Raw genomic sequence first — 26,177 nt, forward strand, 5'->3', positions numbered from 1 at the left:
CTCTGCTTCTTTTGCTGTGAAATGGTCTAATAAGAGATTCAACTTACAGGCTGGTTAGAAAGACAAAGTGAGAACTATCTAGAACAACTGGAAAGGTGTTTTTCCACATACCAAGCACGTGACAGTCTGAAATGAAATAACGGTAGGAAGGACAACCTTAAGAACCTAAGTGCCAAGTCTTCAGGAGCACGAGGAAAGTATAGTACCCGATGGATGTGCTTTTAGTGCATACACCAGAAGATTCAGAAGATGAAGACAGGGCACAGCCGGAACTAACAGGTGAACCATCCGCTCGACAGATGGCAGAATCAAAATAGAAGCTTGCCCTATGTAAATGTAAAGAAATGTAAAGGAAGTTGGTTTGTGTTCTCTCCTAGTACCTTCCCCAAAGCCTAAATGTTACAGATCTCATCCCCAGGGTTAGACGGCTAGGATAGGGTAGAGGTTTTGAAAGGCATACTGTACCTTTAGGTCATGGGAGAGGGGGGGGGGGCATGTGCTAGAAGGAGACGGTGGGACCTCAGATGCCTTCCTGTAGCACCAATAATAAAAACCCAGAGGCAGATATGAGGGTTCAAGCTGAAGATCAGAGAAGCAGAGCAGTAAGCCATGAGAGAGATCTTTTACCTCTACCAATGCTCAGACTGAAGGGGCGATCCTCAGACTGCCTAGACTGCACTGTGCCTCTCCCAAACCTCAGACTCCACACTCCACTGAGTTCCTGTCTTCCCCTTTGTATCCATCTCTCTGCTCACCCATATTACTCCTGTCTCCACATCGCTGGTACTGGGATTAAAGGTGTGTGACTCCCGAACACTGGGATTAAAGGTGTAAACCACCACAACCTGGATCTGTTTTTGGACTATCTTGTGTAGCCCCAGGTAGTCTTGAAGTCAGAGAGATTCAGCTGTCTCTGTCTACCAAGTCCTAGGATTAAAGGTATGTACCGGCACTCCCTGGCCTCTAGTGGTTTAGCTTTGCACTCTAATCTTCAGGCAAGCTTTATTTATTAAAATACAAATAAAATATCACTATACCTTTCCCCCTACTTTTTTTGCTTCTTGTTCATAAAGCACATGGGCTTTGTCCCATTCCAGTTCCTGCCATGGTGTGTAGACATGTGACTCTAGACATGTCCCAAAGAGTGGGAATCAGTCAATCATAGAGTAGAGCCTCCAAAGTCATGAACCAAATTACATGTTTTCTCCCGATGTCAATTGTCTGTATGTTTGCCAAGCATCGGAAAGTTGAGTGACTTCGACTCTCGCCCAAGAAGTGATAGCTGTGGCAAGCGATGCACTGGTTAACATTAGCTAGAACTGGAGCCAGCAAGAAGACAGCACATAGGGCAATTGCCGCAGGAGCCCTAGCAACTTGAGCTAATCCCTGGGACTCATGTTAAGGTGGAAGGAGACAGCAGACTCCACAAAGCTCGTCTCATGGCACGTGTACTCACTCACAAGCACATCATACACACATAAATAGTGATAAATAAAAATTTTCGTTAGCAAGACGTAAATGTACTTTGAAATCAGGCTGCGCATGATAAAATACACACTGTTGTTATTATCAATAAACTATTTTCAAATATGTATCTTAAAAAGGTAAAGCAAGTGAATTACGAATGTGGAATGTTCCATTTAGAATGTGGAGCATTCAGATTGCATCAGTTGATGTATTCCTGATGGAGTTCTAATTTCTAAGTCCTTAGCCCCCTGTGCATAGATATCCTACCCATAGAGGCAGGTTTTTCCCACATAAATCATTGGTAAGCATTTTTCTTAAGACTTCTGTCTATGATTCCTAAGGTTCCAAGACCCTATTCTTTACTTCTGTTGATCAGATTGCTTCGCCGGCGTGACTCTGATAAGGGAGCTAAAGTGTTTGGCAGGAGGGCTTCAATGCAAACTCTTTGAACAGATTGAAACAAGCACCATGATATAATAGAGATAAGTAATTATTTTTATAATCAAGCAAACACAGTTACTTGGCACTTATCAGCCCAATTTCACTAAAAATTGAGGGGAAAAGGGTTGAGTTTGATATTATAATAACCAAAGTACAGAAAGTAGTCTTATCTTCAACTGTATTTATAGAATGATGATATTGGCAATTATAATTAAATCATATATATTATAATGATAATCATGACATTTAATACGCTTCCCTTTGATAATTAGCTTGAAGGGAGAGCATGAAACAAAGTGTTCACAGCAGAGGATGAAGATCCAAGTTTTATACGAGAAACAGGAGGTGGCACCATTGGCAGGGCCAGTTTGGCCACACGACAATAAGCAAACAGCTGTCACTTCCTCTGCTAAAATCTTCAACTCTATCCAAAGCCAGTCCATCTGGGAAAGGCAATGCTAGCTGAATGAGGGGGCAATCTGAGCCTTCTTCTCCTTCTCCATCACAATCCCATTTCTACCTATTTTATTTTTTGCACATTTCAAGCTTCCATGACATGTGCCTTCTTATCTGTCACCCTGAATGTGAGTTCTTTGAGCAAGGAGGGTACATTTGGCTTCTGCGTTCACCCTCTCCCCATAAGTACTGGAGCCAGGTGCAGATGCTTGAGAGATGTGTGTCAAATCAAGCAGAATGAGTTTCTTAAACTACAGAAGCATTCAAGTGTGGTCCATGTGCTTACAGGGGACAAGTACACAGGATCAAGGCAGATTCAGTGTCCGAACCATTGGGAGCTTGTTTTCAGTCTTAGTGGGAGCAGCTCAGCAGTTATGTCTGTTCTGTGAGGAGGGAGTGGTTTGGGTGGCATTTTCTGTCTCATTCTGAGTTCTTCAAATGTGGATACAAGTTCAATAATATATTAGAATTAGGAAAAAAAATCAGAAAATCAAAAACATCTTGGGAACAAGAGTAGTGACTCTTACAGGAAGGTCCAAGTTTCTGACTCACTTGCCATGCAAAATACATAATGTCCTGGAGGTGATAGTAAGTGAATCACTAATTTTGTTTTTCTAGAATGTCAATTTCTGCTATTTTTCTTAAAACCATATGTCATTGTGAAAAAAATCAGACCTCAGAGGCAAGACTCTTTTAGTACTGCTGGACTGATGGGATTTTTTTTAAAAAAAACCTTTTTATGATTAAGACCATAATATTAATCCTCATTGCTTATAATATTTGTATGAAAATTAGAAAAGGCGTTAATGTACCCCACCAGTACTGAAAGGAACACAGTTCTGTATACTGACATTCATGATATTTTGTAGATGTCGTAGGAGGAACCTTGTGAACCAAACCCATAAAGACTTCCATATTTTCACTTTAATCATGGTTGCACATATTAGCTTCTGTTGGTTGCTAATATCTGCTTTAAAATATTCTGCACCTGAATCTTCTGTATATATAAATCACGAATTAGTTTTTATGCACATAGTTTCAATTATATGTATGTTACTTCTACCTTTTCACATTTCTTAAAATGTAGTTTATTTTCTTGTTGTTTATGCTTTTGCCCTACAGTGTTGGGTCACTGTCTGAGATGCTTATATTTTGGACAAAGTACCTAAAGGTTAAGTAATCAAGTTATGGAAACCCATGGGATCTAGCTCATATAAAGAATAAAAGCCCCTTTAGCAGTGTCAGGTATAGGTTCCATCTAAAGGAGTGGGCTTAAATGCAAAAAAAGAAAAGTGATTGGTTACTCCCAGAACACCTTTGTCACTATTGCTCCAATAGATTTGCAGGAAGGTCACTATTATAGGTCATAAGAGATTTTTTTTTAACTTTTTGTCTTATTGGTTTTTATTTTCGTTTATTTTTATTTTTTGTTTGTCTTTAAGAGAGAGGGAACTTGGATAGGTAGGGAGGTGAGGAGAATCTGGGAGAAGTTGGGAGTGATGTGGAATTTCCTCCTTTATATGTGTTACTCTTATTGGTTAATGATTAAAGTGTGCTTTTGTGTGTGACAGGGAAGAATATAGCCAGGCTGGAAGAAATATATATAGAGAGAGTAGGCAGAGTCAAGGAGACACCTTGTAACTGCTGAAGGAGAAGGATGCTGGAACCTTACCGATAGGGCACAGCGTCATGGCGATACACAGATTAATAGAAATGGGTTAATTTTAAAGAATTGGCTAAAAATATGCCTAAGCTATTGGCCAGACAGTGTTGTAATTAGTATAGCTTCTGTGTGATTATTTGGGTCTGGGCAGTGGGGAAACCAAGGAGCAGTCTCAGTTTATAAAATGGTACCCACTGACTTGTCTGGGACATGAATCCACAGAAGATCTAAAAAAGCTTAACAACAAAACAAGAGGGCTTCTAGACCCACAAAAATGGAAGCCAGGCGCAACTTCTTGTTAGCTGCATTTTTTTTTTCAGATAGGCTCTGTTTGCTGGCAGTGAGCAGAGGTGTGGCTCCTTTAAGAAAAGGCTTCCTGACTCAGCATTAGCAATAAAAACTGTGAGGCTTCTTTGAGAGACAGCTTCCTGGTTTGTGCTGACTCTTTCAAGAGGCCAAGCACTCGAATGGGGTTTGTGAGCAGCGTGTTAATAGCAGTATAGACTTGCTGCATCTCTGGAGCTGGGGCAGTGAAAATGCTCATAGAGCTGACTGTAAACGCACCTCTGCCATACTGAAAGACCAAGAGAGGTAAAGCCAGCTTCCAGGGCTGCTGTGACCACACCACTTACCATTTTAAAATGTTCCTTGTCAGAAAAGGAGTTCAGATACATAACAGGGCAGATTCAGACATAAAAGACCTCAAAACAAGACCCAGTGTGTTGAAAAAAATGCCCCAAATTTGAGGAGAGCATTCTGGCTTGGGCCTTGTATCTGGCCAATTACTATTAGTAGCTTCATTTTATTCCCAATGCACCCCAATGGAATGATAATTACAACATCTATATCATCTGTTGACCACCACCTGAATTCTAATCCTAACAGTACCAGCTTGTCTTCTGCAGTATGACAGTTATCTTCACTGACAACTTGACTGAATTAAAAACTCTCCTGTGAGCCACATCTCTAGTTGTGTCTGTGGAGGTGTTTCCAAAGATGACCAGCTGAGGGGCCTGGACAGGAGAGCAGCTGAAAGAGGAAAGCCGTTATGTGCCGGTGTGTCCTTGCTCTGCTTCCTCGGTCACAAAGGACTCAGATATTCTGTCCCAGTGATGAGAAAATGAACTCATCTGCACGCATGGGTCCTGGCTCCTCAGACATTGTAGGTGCTTGAGCCTCCCGTGATGGCTTGGTAGACACTCGGGACTTCCTCACGGCCTGCTGGTTCAGAACAAACATTTTAACAGGATCTTAGGATGGTTCATAAATACAAAGCCTGAGGAAGACTACTCTAAAAAATCAAACTGCCCTAACAGTTGTTCCAGGGTGGTTGTTCTTTGGAAAATAGAAATATCTTCCTGAAAGTGGAAGTCTATGGTACAAAATATTTCATGATTCAAAGAGGAAAACATCAGCCTCTCATATTCAATTAATTATTGTTTTAATATTCAAATATGTTTTTATTTCATAATATAGATAGCCTAATTATACTTTTAACAGGTTAGACATAACGTTATCTCTATTACAGGTATACCAATATTACTCAAAAAGTGATCAAAATATCTGTAAAAAATGACATTAGATAAAATAGAAAGTGATTTGTTTCAATGTTTGAAAGACAACTAAAATGTCCAATAGTTTTATACTTAGGAAAATGGTATCTGTCAGCTAGCTGCAGACCTATGTCTAGAACTCTGAACTAGCCCTCCATCCCCAGACCACATCTTTCAAAGGTTATATCACGACTTTCACAGCTTCAAGGTTCCTTTTGTCTCCTCCACCAACAATTTGATGGCTGTGTAATTGTCTACAGAGGTAACCGTCAACATAGCACCGGCCACAGGCATCCCTGCCGTAACTCTGTCAAGTCTGCAATGGCGTGAAGCAGGTGACTAGATTTTAAGCTACATCCCTCATCTATCCTTCTCTTTTGCTGAAATATAGTGTTATTACTGTCTTCTGTTTAAACATAAAAAGAGTTTCGGGCCTGTGTGCAGATAGAAGCCTCACTGCAAGGTATTATGAAATTAGGATTGGCTTCTACCCAAGCGTAGAAGAAATTCTACTTTAAAATAATAATAACATTAAAAAAAAAATCCCTGCCTAATTCTGGCAAAATAGTGGCCCAGGCTGGCAGGAAGCCTCCCACACACAAAGAATAAATGATTCTGGCAAAACAAAATAGATCGATTTCAATAAGCGTTCCAGGTTCTCTGAAGGAAAACTGCAGGATATAGACGGAAGAGGAAACTGCCATGTGTAGCAGCAGCAGGAGCCTCTCTCTCTCTCTCTCTCTCTCTCTCTCTCTCTCTCTCTCTCTCTCTCTCTCTGTGTGTGTGTGTGTGTGTGTGTGTGTAGGAAGGGCAGGGGAAGTATAAATGAGGAAGGCCACCGACTCAGCTGTGAGATAAAGGACTGCAACCTAGAGGGGTAGGAACAGCCTGTGGCTTTGGAGGTTAAGGAGGGAGGACAGGACCTCAGAGCAGAAGCTCAGGGAAGGAGGGAGGAGGTTCCTTGGCTGTCCTGAAGAGAGAGGCCACCGCCTCAGAGCTGAGAAACCAGGGACTGCCGCTCAGGGAGAGTCTGGCCAACTCCCCCGCTCTTCTCCCACATCACACATTCTTACTTGCCTGTCTCACTTTAGTTAAAATTATTTCTCTCTCTGGAAAATATTACTTAATAAATGATCCAAAAATAAATTTGAGACCAGAAATTATTGTATAAAATAACAGATAATCAAAACCGAGAGAGGAGCATAAAGTGGTCAGAAAACCCAACAGCTTACAGAGTCCAAGGAACAACGTAAAGATGTTTGGAAACAACTCAAATCTGTACAGACATGTCCCGGGGGGCAGGGAGGGAAGCCTATATCAACAGAAGATGAAGCCCAGACAACAAAGATGACCCTAAGAGAGACATACCTAGATCTAATCTACATGGGAAGTAGAAAAAGACAAGATCTCCAGAGTAAATTGAGAGCGTGGGGATCATGGAAGAGGGCAAAAAGGTAGGGGGAAGAAGGGAGGTGAGTGGAGAAAAATAAATGGCTCACTAAAAACAATAAAAATGTATAAATGCTATTTCATATCTCTTTTAAACATTTTAAGACATTATAAACAGCAGCAGAAGTTCATTGCAATCAATGGTCAATTATTATGAGAAGTAATGTCTCTTAGAAACTTGAGATTTTAAACTTTAATCTCAAGGATATATTAATAGTATTACATTTAAAATAACTGGAGCTGCTTAAGAGATGGCTCCGTGGTTCCAGCACTGGCTGCTCTTCCGCAGGCCTCAGGTGCAGTTCTCAGGATCCACGTGGTGGATACAATCTCTGTAATTAAAGGTCTAGCGGCTCCTATGCCCTCTCTCCCCTTTGGGGCATTTCCCTAACATGGTGCACACATGCACATACAGGCGAATACCCACAGGCATAAAATATTTGTAAATTAAAATACTGGAGGATATAAGACATGTAATTCCTAAAGTGATATTAAGAACATTCACCCCCAAAAGAGATATAAAACAGCATTTGTACATTTTTATTGTTATTATTGAGCGATTTATTTTTCTCCACTCCCCTTCCATCTTCTCCCTTCCTTTCTGCCTTCTGCCATGATCCCCACGCTCTCAATTTACTCAGGAAATCTTGTCTTTTCTACTTCCCATGTAGGTTAGATACATGTATGTCTCTCTTAGGGTTCTCTTTGTTGTCTATGTTCTCTAGGGTTGTGAATTGTAGGCTGGTTTTTCTTTGCTTTATGCCTAAAAGTCACTTATGAGTGAGTACATCTTATATTTGTCTTTCTGGGTCTGGGTTACCTCACTCAATATGATATCTTCTAAATCAATCCATTTGCCTGCAAATTTCAAGATGTCTTTTTTTTTTTTTTAGTACTCCATTGTGTTAATGCACCGCATTTTCCTTATTCATTCTTTGGTCGAGGGGCATTTGGGTTGTTTCTCGGTTCTATTACAAACAATGCTGCCATGAATATAATTGAACACATGTCCTTGTGGTACGATTGAGCATCCTTTGGATATATACCCAAAAGTGGTATTGCTGGGTCTTGAGGAAGGTTGTTTCCAATTGGTGACATTGTAGAAAAAGTATCCAGCTAGGAATCCAGAGAAGCAAGCCGAAAAAACTGCAAAGGCAAGAACCATAATGATGTGCTATATTAACTGGTTACATGGGAACAAGCATGGCTGCACATTGCAAGATAACTTTGATATGCAAAAAAATATGTTGGTGCACACCCTGACCCTAGCTGCTGGGGAGGCTGAGGCAGGGGATCTCAAATTTGAGATCAGAGGAGTTACATAGCAAATTTAAAGACTGCCTGACTAATTTAGCAAGATCTTGTCTCAAAGCAGAAGTCTACCAGGGCTGGGGTTTAAGGCCAGTGGGAGAATACTTGTTTAGTATATTCAAGGCCCTGCGTTCAAACCCCAACACAGGAAAAAGGAGAAATCAGTAAAACAAATAACCAAGATGTACTGAACACAGCACCATATTTTACTACATGAAGTTCTAATAAACTGACATCGGTAAAAATGCCTATGTGTTTTATTTTGACCACATATTGGTTATCACCAAGAATGGAGAAAAGTGACTACTTCTAAAAGTTATGAATAAAATTCATTGAGTGGAACAAAATTGAGTAACTCAAAAGATGCAATAAAGTCCTTTTCGAGGCCAAGACTTAGAATTTTGCACTTTTATCAAACCTCAGAGTTACACAGAGATAGCACGTACAACAATCAGGAAACCACAAGAGTTAATGAAAATGACTGGAAGATCTGAAGTTATAAAAATGCCTCTGAGATGATGAGTTATGGATAGCAGAGTAAAGGATGTAAGCAAATTGCCAAACCATTCTGAAGTGAACCAGAAAGCAGGAAAGAGGGGGTCCTTGTAGAAGCGCCTGGTAGAACGTGTGCTAAGCAGGGAAGAAAATGTTCTTGGGGAATTATCTCTAGCTGGCTAGATAACAGTGTTTTCAATGATCCAGAATTCTAAGACATAAAACATTAATCACAGATGTCTGGTTTGCTTGTTTATTTGATTTTAATGGCTTCGATGATAAACGCTCAATTTGGATTGTCTTTGTTTAGGGGACACCTTTGGATTCCAGGCCTACTCAAAGGAAGCTAGAAATTTAGCCAGTAGGATTGTGAAAATAAGAGACTGTTCAGAGCTTCCGTGAACAAAATGTCAGCAGATAACAAAAGAGAAAATTGAAAAGAAATCACCAGCACACCATAGTAACCATCTGGTATACACTGGGCAAGGCTTTAACTTGGGGACCATCCATAGTGGGCCAAGGTCAGGGAACTAAGGAAAGGCAGATGCTCTCTGCGCTTTGATTTCCACAGACTGTGAGGATCCTGCAGACACAATGGCAGTCGGCCTTCAAAGTTTACCTACACTTGGTTGACTAGCACTTACAGTGCTGGAAGTTTCTATGCATGCTACCAGGGAAGAAAAGTAATTAACAATCTCACAACGTTGTCAACCTCACCAGCTACAAAAACAAAGGGCCTGGCAACTGCTGTTAGAGTGGCCAGATGTTATATATGCCACTGATCTATATATTCAGCTTCATTCGAGAATTTTCACTGGCTGTTCATGCCGAAGTCCCACATTCTGTGCACCGAGGGTAACTGGCACCTGAGGTGAAGTGTGCTCCTGTAACTGAGCCACCTGCAGTAGTTTTCATTATTTTGTCTCTCCCAACCACCAAGGCATTCTGACTGTAAAATTCCTGTGAAAACAACATGGTCAGATCTGAACCAAAGAGCGAGTCTGGATCCTAATGACAACCGGCTCCTTTTCCACCCGATGAGGTGAACTAGGCATGTCTCAGAATGTCGTATATGTTCCTCTCACTTGTGGAACCAACACTTGACATAGCTAAATAAAGTCATGTATGTATACTGACCTAAAATTAAAAGAAAAACTAGGGGACAAGCAGAGGAGAATGGTGGCACGGAGGAGGATGTGCAACTTAGACTAGGAAACTTGATAAATCCTTGAAGACACTAGTTTGAAGAGGATGACATTATTTTCCCTGCCTGGCCGGTTCCTTGCACTGTAGGCAACTCTGTTGCCTAAAGCTGATCCATCAGGCTGACGTGACTAGGCATACAAGTATTTCTCAGTTCTCTGCATGCGCATGAGTATTGAAATGATCCGAACAAAGGTGTCTATGTCTCTTCTCCCCCAATGTCCTCTCTTCTCTTCACAGTTAACATGACTCCCATCACTTCAGTACAGTTTACAAACACTCTGAGAAGACCGTGTCTACGAGGCCAGCATCCATGCACCATGCGTTTTTGTGCCTCTAGATGTGGGTTGCTTTGTGATGCGTGTTGAATATGCAAGCGGTATTTGCTGGATGGAAAACAAAATAGGATGCATTTTGTTTTTCGGTGGTTACAAAATGAACGCAAAAATCTACTACAAAATAAAAAAAGCTGGTGACCATTTCTGACATCTTGAATGCTAGCTATTTCTGGCGTAAAACCATCCAGCAAGGGGATGGGAAACAGTGTATTTTGATGGAGGAGAAGGAGAGTGACTGTGGTTTTTTTTTTTTTTTTTCTGGGGGAAAGACACTAATCAACATGTTCTCCTAATACCAGTGAGTCATGCGGTATTAATCATAGCCACGGAAAAAGCTGTTATGTCTAAGAGAACTGACACATTCTTTTGATAGCCAGCAACTGCTGTTAATATGAAGGTAACATTAACCATCACAAGAATGACAACAAGTGACATTTAAGAAGCAATTGCCCGTGACTCAAGGTTGACTTAAACCAATGACAAAGACGTGGAGACGTGGAGAATGATTCTGGGACCTTCCTTCTTCCCTCTCTTCCCCCACTTAGGGGGAGACTCCTTTTGTAGGACTTCAGGCCAGCACCAAACCCTCAGCTTGTGAGACATTTGAGATTGCCCTGCCCCAAACACTAGACTTGTCCCATCATGGCAACAACGAAATCTTTACATGTCTCTACTGCCTGGCATTGGTGAATACCATTCCCCTCTTTGAGACCGTGTCTTGAACGTTTTTCTCTGACGAAGTCTTCCATAATGGACTCCATGCCTCTGTTTTTCATTTTTATGGTATCTGATTTATCCTCCTGCCTCAACCACAATATGCCTTTACTTTCTGGGCTGTGTTTACTGACACTCACAGATGAAAATAGAACCGAACAACATCGTTCAATATGGGTACAACCCAAACCAGCTGCCTTTCCTACTTCCCCGTTCTGTGCTCCGCCACGACGCCATCATTCCTTCTTCTTGTTTTAACTTAAGAACTTGTCCTACCACCAGATAATTTGAATTATTAACGACATTATGATGTAATACGTTAACGAATGCACGGAAAGCAGGACAGAAAAATAAACTCTCTAGATCCTTGCAAGAAATGACCCTTGGCAAGAGCCAGCATTGCCCCAGGGATATGCAGGAGCTTCTCTCCCATGGATTTTTAGGAAGGATGCCGGGTCATTGAGGCAGCCAGCTCACCTCGTGAGTGTCGCCACTGACATTTTAGGCCAGGCAGGAGGAAAGTGAGACCACGGATGACCGATAGAGTTGAGGAGCTGGTACCTGGCAGAGCCTGAACACTCACCCACTATTGAGTGCTTAGGCTGAAAAATGTTCATTTCCTTTCAAAACATTTTATCCCTCACAAAAGTGTGATATTTTAATCTGCACAATAACTGTGAAAATGTAATTGAGGCTTTTCGAAGGAGGAGAATTAAAAATTAAGCCTTTTCATTTTGTTTTCAGCTACAAATGTCAAGCTCAGATGCTTTTCACTGTGTATTTTCGTGCCAAAGATCTCAGTACCTGTACTGAATTCTTTTCTTCAGTGAAGAAACTAAATTTCCCCATTTGGGAAGATTTTCATCTCATTTTGTTTCTGGTTTACACTTGCATGGAAATTCCTTTAATTCAAAAACAAATACGGTATAACCCTGAATTATAATTCGCAGCCCACTTTCCTTCCAGCCTGGCATGGTTCCAAACTCTGGGGCGCTTCATCCTTTACGCTCTCTCTCTCAGATCTACAAGAAAGACTATAATCCATCAAGCTGAATCGGCAGAGCTTTCATATACATTCGCCACCCGGCAACTCTTCTAGAAGTCCCAAGGCAAAGCCGCCACGGAGGGTAAACACCCCATGTTCCTCACAGAAGACAGATCTTAGTGCCAGCTCTCAGCATTTGTTCTCTCCAGAAATACTTACATTCATCTAAATTTTAAAAAGAAAAATGCAAATGGATGCAATAACTCTCATCTCTTGGGCAGATATTTTCAAATGTGTCATTGCTCTCTCGTCTCTCCCAGGCCACAAGTCATTGTCAGTCCTGACAGGTGTGAGTCAGACCGAGGTCCCCGACCTATCAGGTACAGCGGGAGTTGATTGTTAAACATAACCAGACGGAGACAGCTAACCCTGGTGAGAACAGTAAGCAGGGAAACCAGAGGGGATTGGGTTTATCATTAATGACACAGGCATTTTGAGGCAATATCTTGTATAATCTTAAAAATATTGTCAGAGTTCCGTAAACAAAAAGAAATAGGAAACAATCCAGTCTGCCATTGTTTATTTTTGATAATCACTGTTTTTGCAGACGGGACATGTAATACTGGGAGAGGGAAGTGATTCCTATCCCTGAAGGTGACAGGGATTTCCTACTTGGGTTAAGCTGTAGCCAGCAAGAGGTAGACCCGATTGCGTTGTCAGTATGAATGCAAGACATCGAACAGTCCTACAATTTTAACAACTGTATATCACTTCTGTTTCCTTTGCTTTAAATGCTAGGTAAAATAATAGAACACAGGCTTAAAATCTCAGGTGACTGGACTATCAGGGCTAAGTTGCTGTTATTTGATGAGGTCATATCTGCTAAGGCAGAGGATGGATCAGGAGTCCCTGAGGCCAATATACATGGAGGTTTCCAGGGCAGTTTTGCCTTGGCTCTTACTCCCACTGGGATGGTCCAGGGATGCTGCTCCCTGAAGCAGTGGGGTGGCCCCCTATCCCTGAGAGTGAAAACACCCCTTTTGTCATGTTAGAGGGGAAGCAGGGACACTGGTCAGGAGGTCAGGAGATGATTCATATGCTAGCAGGATGAGGGTTGGATCAGGAGGAGAGCAGCAGAAACAAAGCAGTATCTTCTCTTAAAATAAAACCGGATCTATAAACCATTGGAAAACATCTTTTCATCTCGTTAGCTGGTTAGCTTTCTGTCATTATGAATCATTCTCAAGTGTGTTCTCTACGCCTCTCTCGGTTTCACCCAGTCGTCATTCTCCCACCCCTGCCTCGCATTGTTCCCAAAGATGCAGGTCTCCTGGGATTGGGCTCAGCTTGGTTAATCATTATCTACAGCTTGCTAGACTAAATAACCCTCTTTTAAGTTGCCATTATTCATGACATTTCATCCTGCTACTTAGATGGTAAAAATTGCAATTCGAACTAATTTGTATGATTCTTGCGAGACATGCATAGACAACCCCCCTTCGTTTCTTTCTCTAGAATTTCTTCCGTCTAAATCATGTGGGGCTTTTAACACTGTCCACTCCTTTGCATCAGAAAACAAACTGTCCCTGAAGCCAAACACTTTCCCGTGGCTGTGCCTTTTGCTTATATGATGACTCCAATCTCATCCAAGATTTCTTTGAATCAAGACCGTTGGCACGCAGTTACTGATCTTTTGAGCCAATTCAAACAAGACTTGTCCAAGACCAAGTCTCATTGTCTGCCTGTCACCTCTCTGCTTCCTAACGGAAAACCCTGTCAACATCTGTGCTTTCTCAAAGATGGCTTTGCAACCCCTCAGCTGCACAAATTTTAATTTTCCATTATTTTGTCACCCTCACTTAGGAATCCTCCCTTTGATCCAAATTTCCACACTTGTTGTGAATTTCTTTTCTTCAAGAGTTTGTGACCTCTATTAAACCAAGTCCTCCTGAGCAGTGAGCCATTGTCAACTACCATTTTCCAAAACCTGTCCCCTGCGCTGGTTTCCTAAGGGGACATCTCCACTTCGGATAGATGTGCAGATTACATATGTGCATCTGCATCCTCCCAGCCCACCTCTAAGATCCAAAATCATCAGGAAAATACATGGAATACATTCTCTAAAAAGCAAAAAGGAAAAAACTGGATATCATTGATTGAAAAATGAATAGGGAGATAAAATCTAGATGCAATGCGCTGCTATCATTTTCATTGTTGATGGAGTAGCAGACCTTAGTTTGGCCCTCCAGTCTGAAAATCTGACTTGAAGGGATAATTCATAACACAGTGATGTACAAGGCCCTGGGCATCTTGAGAGGAAGGGCAGTGATGCCTCACAGGGAAGACAATGAGTCCCCAACAGTCTCTGCTTTGTACTTGGGGTGTCCCCATGTCATGGAATAGCAAGGAAGACTTCCACCGTAGTTTGATGGTCTTCCTGAGCTAAAGTGGAGCAGAGGTCACAAAACCAGAGGGACTGTGACAAAGGGGACCCAGTTAAACCTGTGGAGAGCACCAAGGCTGGTCTTCAAGCTCGAAGTGCAATCGTGTACAGCACAGGTTTGTGGGAACATTCCTTTGGTCATGGAAAGAACCACCCAATAGATTAGCAGGAATAACATTTCTTATTTACATGGGGCACAGTAACATACAACTCTTCCAGACAGAAAGGAAGCCTAATTATCTATGAGGCATTGGGTCAAGTACACAGAGGACCTTTCTTGTTTTAGAAATGGGGAGTAATTAGAATTAGATCAAGCCCTGTTTCAAATGATGACAGTTACCTTCACTGCACTGTAGACCCAGCTCAGTAATGTTTGTAGATACACACAATGCCAGGAAAGAAGGCTCACTGTAGCTGGCATCCCATAACATATCAGGTAGGTATGTAATGAATCAGAAAAGCATGATTCATAATGAGGAGGCAAATCAACTGAACTGAGACAAGCATGTAAGAAAGGTCATTATGAAGGAGAGCGATGACGTCATGTGAGGGGAAGCTTGACAGTGCCTTAGCTTCCTTTGTTGGTGGGTGTATCTATTATGCTGGGGGTAAGAGTATCAGGCTGCATACTTTAAATAGACACAGCTTATTTTAGGTCAGCTCTAATTTATTGGTTGGAGTTTTTAAAATGTAATTTCCACAAAGAAAACCATAAGGAAGGAGGAGGAGCAGGAGGAGGAGAAATGGAAGCAGAAGCAGAAGCAGAGGAAGAAGAAATGAGGAGGAGGGGGGCAGGGGGAGGAGAAGAAAAAGAAGAGGAGGAGGAGGGGGAGGAGGAGGAGGAGGGGGGAGGAGAAGGAGGAGGAGAAGAAGAAGGAGGAGAAGAAGAAGAAGAAGAAGAAGAAAGAGGTGAAGGATGGGAAGGGAGAATGAGTAAAGCAAGAGAAATGACTGCCTGACTTTCTAGGCAATAGGGAACAACTGGGTCCAGTAAGATTGGGGGTGGAGTGGTTCATAGCTAGGTACAAGACTATGGCAAGACCAAGGCCAGAGATCCACCGTGGAGGTCTCTCTCTGGGAGTGACACAAGGTGTTTCCCGCAGCACCTGGGATGCAGTACTACATATCTAAGAAAAAAGAAATCGATAATGATGATCATTGCCATTCCCTTCTGGAGAAGCCAGGGAGAAGTCTTACTAGCATAATAGCCAAGAAACAAAATAATTTCTGTAGGTGCATCTAAGCCCATGAGAATGTCTCTTTACATCAGAAGACTTCCTTCCTAAGTTTTAGATACAGGGACCTCTGTTCATTCCATTTTCTAATTTACCTGAGTTTTAGAACACCCCTCTAGATCGCCAGGCAACATTTCCCTCAGTTATTAATCTCTTTTAAAAATACAAGCAGTGAACTGTCAGTGAGTCCTAGAAGAGTGGTTATTGTTCTATTCTTGTGAAGAGAGACCAGGACCAAGGCAACTCATAAAAGAAAGAATTTAACTGAAGGTTTGCCTACCTACAGTTTTTGATGGTTGGTCCATGATCATCACTGTGGGAAGCAGACAGGCATGGCACTGGAGGAGTCACTGAGAGTTTACATCCTCATCCACAAGCAGCAATCAGAGACAGAGTGAAACTGGCCCAGGTGTAGACTTTTGAAACCTCAAAGCCTACTACTCCCAGCTATACACCCCTTCCAACAAGGACATAGCCCTTCCAACAAGGACACACACCCCTCCAACAAGGGCACAAGTCTTCCAACAAAGACTCACCCCCTCCAACAAGGACACATCTCCTCCAACAAGGACTCACCCCCTCCAACAAGGGCACACCTCCTCCAACAAGGACACACCTTCTCCCACAAGAACATACCACCTGTTCCATCCCAAACAATTCTACTAACTTGTGATTAAGCATTCAAACAAACCAGGCTATGGCCATTCAAACCAGCCTATGGCTCATTCAAACCACCCCAAGCAGAGACCTAATTCTCAAAAACAGAAAGCAAAGGGCCTGGATGGCTCTGCAGTTAAGAGCACTCACAAGCGGATCTTGCAAAGGACCTGAGTTCAGTTCCCAAGCCCCCACATGGAAACTCACAACCCTCTGTCACTCTGAGTCCCATGGAATCTGACATCCTTTTATGGCTTCAGAGGGGACTGCATGCATGTCCTGCACATCCATGTGTTCATGCAAACATACAAGAGAAAATAAATACAAACATGCAAACAAACAACTAATTGCAAGGCAGACAATCACTCTACATGAGGAATTGCTTGCCGAAGTGCTGCTCCGCCACTCTACATACTGCTCCTTTGTCTTAAGAAAGACCCAGTATGCTTGGAATAGACAAAAATCATTACCTTTTGCTCCTCTTAGGATCTAAAATCACTTGTAATGGCATGCCCTCACTTATTCTGTTTTTCAGGGTAAATAGGATATTGATTTTCTCACAAGGAATAATAAGCAATTTGCTCAAAAATCTCATTCTCATCTACCCAAAGTGGGGTGCTAGTAGAATCAATTCAAATTAAATAACTGTGCCATACCAGAAACTGGTTCATCTCAGCTCATAAAGGAGAAGTCATCTGCTTTGCTATTGGAGAATGTGCAGGGGGAAATCCTGAGTTGTTTTTAGGGCTTGAAACTATGTTACCCAGGACCATGCCCTGATGATGACAAATGCACAGAATCAATTGCCTCAGAGTGAGAAAGTGCTGTGAACAACACAAGAATGACAGGGAAGAGCTGAGCCTCCCTACACATAAGACATGACCAGGACAAATGGAACAGCCACTGCCTAAAACTGAAGGACAGCAGTGACTATTTTAGAATGTTATGCTCGGGAAATTTTAGTGTAGGAACCGAAATGAGACAGATAAATAGAACTAGAGATTCTATGTAACATGAGGGCCTGCTTGTTGGGGTTTCTGTCCTGCCTAGTTCCCACAGTTCGTGACCCCCAAAGAAATTACACAGAGGTCTATATTAATGATAAGCTGATTGGCCCATTAGTTTAGGCTTCTTATTAGCTCTTAAAACTTGTATTAACTGTTGAAATAAGAGCGGCAGCGGGGCTGCGTCCCCAACACCCCGGCCGCTTGGCTAGCTCATGCCTGAAATAACAACACACAAACTGTATTCATTTAAAGAACTGCTTGGCCCATGAACTCTAGCCCTTACAGGCTAATTCTCACACCTGGACTAGCCCATTTCTAATAATGTGTGTAAGCACCCCAAGGTGCGCTTACCGGGAAGATTCTAGCCTACATCCATCATAAACACAGAGCGAAGAGCTATCGTGTCTATCAGGCAGAGCTGAGCAAGGCATCTCTGCTCCAGAGCGCAGAAAAGCAGAGTCTCTCTGGGAGCAGAGCAGAGTCTGACCTCACTTCCTCTTCCGCCCAGCATCCTATTCTGTTTATTCCACCCACCTATGTTCTAAGCTATGAGGCCAAGCAGTTGGTTTATTATAATTAACCAATTACCTTCCTCCATCAATTAACCCATTATTCTTATCTATGTTAGCCACATGGCTCAGTACCTTTTTCAGTGGGCTGGTCACATTCTGCTTCTTCGGTGTCTGGACAAGACTGGGGAGCAATGATCTTCCTCCTTCCCAGAATTATCCTGTTCTTTTTGACCTTCCTCTACTTCCTGTCTGGTTGTCCCACCTCTACTTCCTGCCTGGCTACTGGCCAATCAGCGTTTATTTAAAATATAATTGATATAACATAGACAATTGTCCCGCACCAATTCTATTGGCATAAGAACCAAGAAATTTGGTAACACATTGACTCTCAGCTTTGTTGGGGATTTGCTTGTGGCTTTTGCTTTTTGGCAATTGTTCCATGATGCATATGTTTTAATTACACTGTTTTGGGCTTGAGATACTCATGTTTATTAAGTAAGAATCTATTAAACTCTAAATAAGTAATCAAACCATCATCAATACAGACAAACTCATTTAGAGAAAGAACAGTTTGTAACTTACAGGGAAAGGTCAGGGAGGGAGTTGCCTTAGGGTGCCCTGCTGAGGCTCATTACAGTGAGTGTCAAAGAGGAGTTGGAGGTTCATTCACAAGCCAGTTATCTTTTAATAACTTGTTGTATTAATGGATACTCATCTCATTTAACTATTCTAAATGAGTTTTTCTAAAAGCGGTCTCCATTTAGTTACATTCTAACAAGAACCTGCACAGATTTCAATTACGGACCTAGATGCTTGCCTGTGTCTCCTTGGGATGGTACCAGTTCATTCGAGATGAGACAGTTTGATTGCTTTACTAGAGTCAACTTTTTAATGACTTTATCCATGAACAGACTCTGAAGGGCAAAGCTCAAATGTAAAGTATGATCTGTCACAAAATCTTGAAATACTTAGGTTTGAAGGACATGAGGTAAGGGGGTCATTTCTGCAGGTTTTCAATGTATTTAACCCGCATTCTCCTAGAGGGAGCATTTCCTATTACTAAGCAAAGCACCGGGTGGCTGGTGAAGAACCACAAACACACTCGGATGTCCCTTTGAAAGCCTTGGGAGCATCGTTTGAAAGGACAAGGCTCACTCACCAATTTTCACAAATTGTTTTCAGCTTGCCAAAATCCATTATGGAAGAATTATTGCTTTCCAAATGGGGCTGCCAATCTTGTTTCTTCCCATGCCTATCAAACACTGAGAATATTAGATACAGGGTTGCCCGGCATGAATTTACATCACTGGGAAAATTGTTCTTACAACCTCAAGAGGTCATAGTTTGTGCTTTTGTCTCTGAAGTTTTCAGGGCATTTAGAGACAGGAGCTGATACAGCTACCTGTTTTCAGTGCCACCTTCTACTGACTCACTCGGTGATACATTTCACAGCAAACCTAGATGGCAGGGGTAGATGAAGTGAAAAGCTAAAAGATTTGCCTTGCCTCGGAATACTAAACCCATAGCCACCACCGCTACCCCAGACAGTAATGATGTCACAGCAGTTACGGCAGCTGCAGATAAACCCAGGCCCTAAGCTGTTTCTCTAGCCATGTTCAAAACATGTTATTATGGCTGGTTTTATTCATTTTGATAAGAAACTATGAGATTATTTTTGTTCTTCAAAAATTAGCTGGGAATGTAGTGCTTGCCTTGGCCCACATGGCATAAAGCCCCGGGCTTGAGCCTTAGAACCACACCATGCAAACTGAGAGTGTTGGCACATGCTTATAATCTCAGCACTTGGGAGGTAGAGGCAGATGGATCAGAAATTTAAGGCCATCATCAGCTGCATAAGTACCAGGCCAGCCTGGGCTATACAAGACCCTGTCTCCAGTAACTGTAATCATTATCATCATTAGCATCACCATCACCATTATCATCTGATCTTTGATTTGCTTTGATTTTATTCTTTATCTTTTTTTTTGCAATAGCATTTTTTAAAATAATTTGAGGTGAGAGAATATCATACTCAGCCTACTAGTGTGTGTGCACACACATGCATGTTTGTGTGCCCATGTGTGTGTATGTGTAGTGGTGTGTGAATGTGTTTGCTCACATGTTCGTATGTGCGCTTGAATGCATGCATGTGCATTTGTGTTTATTCTTATCATGTGTGTGCACATATTTCATGTGTGTGGGAACGCATGTGTGTGCATCTGTGTGTGTGTGTATAGTTAGCAAGTGAGTCTGTGGGCTTCAACTCAGGAAGTCTGGGTACAGAGACAATTGGTGAGTTTTGTATGAATTTCTTATTGTTTGACACAAAAGGGAATGGCAGGGAAGTAGAGAATTGACTAGCATCAAGATTATAATTCGTGTTATCATAAGAAGACTCCCTTGAGGTGTAAAAGTACAACAAAAGATGATTTCATTTGCCCAGGACTTTGAGAGGTGTTTGGTGAGTGAGGATTCTAGATGAGGCGAGAAAATAGAAATCGAATTTTTCTATTTATAGCTGTTGCTTTTCCATTAAAAGGGCTAGTTCTGTCTTGATACATCAGAGAGACATGCTGGGATGGGTTAGTGCTTGATGCTTACAAATGAGAGTAGAGTCTATTTTAACACTATTTCTGTTATGCGCTGACATCAAATATTACCCAGATTCTCAAGCAGACAAAATCCTGAATTTAGAAATGATTACGGCTTTTTGTGTATTCTGCTCAATCCCAACCAGAGCATCTGCCATGCTTGGAAGCCCACGGACCACCAGGTTGAAGCTAGATATGATTTAATCTGTCTCTGGGTCGACTTTAACTCATCCCTGTGCATTTTCATTCTAAACATCTACCACCTTTCTCTGCCAACAGGGTCTCATTTAAATGTCAGTTACACACATTTTGGAAAAAGGAAAAAAAAACCATGGATTGTGACAGCCTGGGGACCTGCCAGGCATTCCCAGGTGTTACACTCCAGATGACTGGCCTGATGCGAAATGATCGGCACCCATCTCTGCCCCTTTCTTCTTTCAAATTGAGGAATGACTGGTGGCTTTATATAATAATCTTACCCTCAGCAGTAACATAGAATTCTAATTTCCTGTCTTTAAAAAAAATACCTAAGGTAGTACCTTCTCTTGATGACACACCTAGTCTATATGTCCATCTTACAGCAGATCTTGTCGTTAGCCTATTTTTCATTATTTACATCACACTTGAATATAATTTTCATGTTTCTTTGTAGATAACATGAAGAAAAGTATGACAGCTTCTGGGGACTATTCTAAGTTTTCTCTGGTGTGAGGTCATCTTAACGTTCACATACAATGTGCTTTCTTCCATTTATTTATTTATTAAGGATTATTGACTTGGAAATTTCACCTCCTCTCCAGCACTGACAAAAAAACTTGTCACCAGAAAGAAGCACCTTCTCTGTGGACAGATATCTTCCAAGATTACCAAGTATACAAAAGACAGATTTTTTTCATGATTTTAACAGGTTATATTATAGAAAAAAGCCATGTTTCCCTTTGGACGTTAGCAGTCACTTTTAAGGACAGCTGTGACAGTCTTTGAGGCAATTCACCGAAAAGCACAGCAGGCTCTTCATCAGGACTGCAACTCCCCATGGCTCACTGAGCAGCTACTCTTCCTAATTAGGTAATTATGTGCTTAAGCAGAGGCCAGAGTAATTAAGTTTATATCTATTAGCCAAACATCGACAGCATTGGTCTATAGCGGGAGTTGAACACAGGCAAATAACTCTCAAGGATAATGGGAAAAGGCACAGCCTGTTGGAATGAAAAATGGCCCAAATACAAGCTAAATTTTAAGCAAATAAGTTATGTATGATTTAGATAATTTTAAGCCCCAAGTGTGTTTGGTATACCTATAGCTGTTTTCCTTAAATTATTTAGTATTGCCTTCTGTTACCTTTTGTACATAATCAGTGTCTGATAACAAAAATAAAAATATCTTATAAGTCCACAGGCGTGCTAACAGAGTAATGGAAGATGTGCATGTACACGTGTGTTTGGTGTGTTTGTGCAATGTACATACGTGTAAATTCGTGTGTGTATATTCATAGACACATGATATATTCCTTGATCTTCAATAGGTTCTTCTTGGTAAATCTAAAATTCTGTTAAGTTTTTGATCATTATTTTCTGCTCAGAAATATTTCCTTTTATCATAAGGCCTACAAAGAAAGAAAGTGACACCTTTTATGGTCTTGTTGATTTTTGACAATATAAAAAGAGAGAAAGGGTAGCTCACAAAATTGTTTTGTTGTGTGTTTGGCAATTCTTACAAACAAATGTAAGCTCATAGCTTCCATTTCAATGAGTAATGTGCACTAACAAACCAGATTAGGAATCAGGCTGTAATGGGTGCCTCAGAGGCCTTGTGTCGTTAAGACTCAGTTGACTTCCAGGAACAGCCAGTAGCCTGAATATTAATATTTCCTTTGCTTTTCTTTCTAGTTCTGGGTCTCCTATAGCTAAGACTCCTGAATGTGTTGTTTAGCTGGGGAAAACAACTTCAGCATTGCAAGGAAGGGGTAAATCTCCCCAGCAGCTCTTGAGAAGGCAATCACACCAGAGCAGACTCCAGGACAGAGCAGACTGTCGCAGTTCCTTCACAATAGTCAATGGTCAGTATGACAGAGTCTTGTGCATTGAGGATGTGCCTCATCCAAGACAAAGCATCTCTCAGGCCTACTGTGCAGAAGAAATGATAAGCAAACAGGCTGGGCAGTCCAAGGCAAAGAGACTTCTTTGTACGCTCTTCTGAGCCACTCATGGCATTCAAAGACATCTTTGGCTTATCTGGGTGTTGCAGGTTGAAGGGCACAGATTAGTGACACAGTTAAGGTGTCCCATCTCGAAATTCCAGCTCACATGTGGCTTTCCTGCAATACAAACTGTGTCATCAACGATCTTGGCATCAATTTCTGCTCCATTTCCTTTTTGCTCTCTGTAGAAATTTTCTCATCCAGGTGTCTCTGATCCTCCCCAAGCTCTGACTTTGTAGCCTCCCACAGCCCCCCCCCCATATTCCACAATGTCCCCCCAGCTCCAGCTTCATCAGGCTTACCTTCTAATATCTTCACATTCGATTTTGTTTTTGTTTTCGAGACTGGGTTTCTCTGTAGCTTTGGAGCCTGTTGTAGATCAGGCTGGCCTTGAACTCACAGAGATCCGCCTGCCTCTGCTTCCAGAGGGCTGGGATTAAAGGTGTGTGCCACCACTGGCTTTTTGCAAAATGGTCCAGAACTGACTTTTATCTACCAAAATTACGGACAGAAACAACTTAGAAGGGAAAGTATTGTTTGGTTTGGTTCATGGTCTCTGAGATTTCGTTTCTTATTTCTTGGTTCTGTTGGTTCTCAGCTTTTAGTGAGATGAAACACCTTTTTAGCATAACTATGTGGAGCCTGTCTATGTCACGGTGGATAGGAAACAGAGAGAACAATAGGAAAAGTGGGCAGAACATAATACAGAGCCCACGGGCGCATCCTCTATGACCTGCTTTCTCCCACCAGGCGCCACTTCTGCTGACTCCTTACTGTGTCTGATAGGGCTTCATATCATAAAGGAGTACATCAATAGAACCAGCCACTCATTATATCAGAGCCACATGGACTCAAAGATGCTCACAGAGGTGCAATTTACTAGTCATGTAGCTATTTCATAATATAACCAAGCTGACAGCCAAGATTAGCCTTCAAAGGCTGGCTTTTCTTTTTCCTGAGTTGGAGTTTGTGGTTTAGCTTCTCAGGTCTACTAAGTAAATTAACCCATTGTATTCTACTTTTCAGGAGTTTATTGCTGTGGTCTGTTCTTCTGCATCCCCATCCTTTTGGGTTTTGCTTTTAAAATCTATTCTTTACTTTTACAGGAGAGATTGAAACTAGATGTAACTATTTCTAAAACCCTGGTCTACACAACCCTAAAGCTTCAATACTAAAGCATTTCAGAATGGTATTTCTAATACTTCTATCTTTATGAAATATGTTTTACACAGTAGATGTAAACGAGGCAGAAATCAGTGTGTTCTGTTATGACTTTTCTTTTCATCAAGAAAAGATCAACAAAATTCTAAATATGCTCTTTATGGGCAGCGTCTTCCTAACATTCATGAATAAGCAAATCACGTCCCCTTTTTCTGCAGTCCTTTAAGAACCCATCCAATGGCAGGGGTTAATCTTTCAAAGGGGTCAATTTCCACTCGTTGAATTGTTCTCCCTCTGAAACACTCAGTTTCCACAGATGGTTAGGAGAAGCCCGCCAAAGCAGTAGAATACAGCAGGGTTCCCTAGCCCAGGAACCCTGTGTGTATTAGCTTGTCCTTGCCTCCAGCCTTCCCAGTTCTGGGTCAAGGTGGCTTCTTCTCTTACCATCATTAGCATGGACAAACAGAAATTTCTGAGTGTATTTCTGAAATTTTAGGGTTTCTAAAATGGCCTGAGGAAATCATTGTGCTTAGTGCAAGACAATGCTTGAAAGAGCAAAATGACCAAACAGGCACCGTACCAAGATTATCTTGTCAAGAAATACGCAGGGTCTGAGATTTTTCTTTATTTTGAGATAAACAAATCAGCCTGCCATGGATTCACAGATGCTGGCAGAAGACACCAGACTCCTAGCTTAGAAAGGGAAACCTTATCAGGCAGAGCAATGGGAATAAGAGGACTAGAATCATTTGTGCAAGTGTGCAGGCCCTGGTTCTCAGGACGCAGAATGCAGGAGGCTTGTTCACTTGTTGGTGCATCTGGCTGTGTCCTGGGAGAGGGTTCCTGGGTTTAGGGACCCATAAGATGGACGGGGGGGGGGTGACTTTTCCTCCTCAGGGATGATTATGTTAAATAGACTAGACAATAAACCAGCCTCCCTCTGTCCCAGAGGTGGCACAGCCTTTACATGGAGTCAGAGTTTGTAAAACACCAGCCCTTATCCCTGACAGTCCTCCAGTGTCTCCTTCCAGATAGTTTGGTGATTAAACATTCTAGAAATGATCAGTCAATGCCTTGCTCCCAGAACCACAGAAACACGAGGCACAAAAAGGGAGGTGTATGCTTTCCTTTTTTTTTAAATTTCTCGTCTGCCCTTAATCTTATATTATTTGATTAAATAGTCATTGTTTTTTTTTTAAATATTTATTTATTATGTATACAATATTCTGTCTGTGTGTATGCCTGCTGGCCAGAAAAGGGCACCAGACCCCGGTACAGATGGTTGTGAGCCACCATGTGGTTGCTGGGAATTGAACTCAGGACCTTTGGAAAAGCAGGCAATGCTCTTAACCTCTGAGCCATCTCTCGAGCCCCCAAATAGTCATTGTTAAATGAATATAAAGTGAAGCTCCTGCTGTACATTTCTGAGAATGCATTTGCATATAACTCTGGGAGAAAGAGAGATTGATTTTATCAAAGACTGAAGCTGTATGCCATTGTATGTTTTCAGGAGGATGACTTTTTTCTTTGTATGTCTTTGTTATTTTTAAACCAAATTCCATGAAGCACATTAATGATACATCCCCACGTTGTAGCTTTGAAATCTTTTCTAAAGCAAATACATGCAAATTCATTTCATTTTCATAACAAACTTCTGCTGTCACATAAACATACCAAAATTTCTGCAATCGTTACCTATTATACTACGTAAGGTCTTCTTTCATGCATTTCTTACGATTTTTTTAAAATTTCTATGTGTTTTGAGTTTGTTCATCAATGTAAATGTCTTAGAAAATTGGGCTGAATTTTTTTCTCCCCTTAAAAAAATAATTCCTAAGTGAAGAGTATAAAATGTCTTTTTTTGAACTTAGTGACTCATCCAAGTCATATTTCTTATAATTGCCATTATTTTTGCCTAATTTATCTTATAACATCCACATGCTAATCTTTTTAAATTTTAATTTAAATTTTATAGTTAATCTTATAGTGAAAATGTCAAAACTGCCAAAAAATTCACGACAAAATTAGTATCAGCTAAATTTACTCTTGAAGGTAATTGTGTTTTCAGCCCTATGTCTTCAAAATGTCTTCTGAATTCAGTAAGCTCTATCCTCTGAGTGGTGAAACCCTGCATGAATTCTTACACTCGGTTCAACCCCTACCCATAAAGAATGGTCTGTTGTAGTCTCTTGGATTCATCTTTTTGTTGCTTTCCCCAATGTTAGGTCATGGTCAACTCCATGGTGTTCTGTTGGGGATTTCAGGTTTATTTCTTCTCTCGCCGATGTATTGAATG

This window comes from Alexandromys fortis, unplaced genomic scaffold (genome assembly GCF_014885135.2).
Source record: "Alexandromys fortis isolate MF-2015 unplaced genomic scaffold, M_Fortis_MF-2015_v1.1 scaffold_15, whole genome shotgun sequence".
NCBI lineage: Eukaryota > Metazoa > Chordata > Mammalia > Rodentia > Cricetidae > Alexandromys > Alexandromys fortis.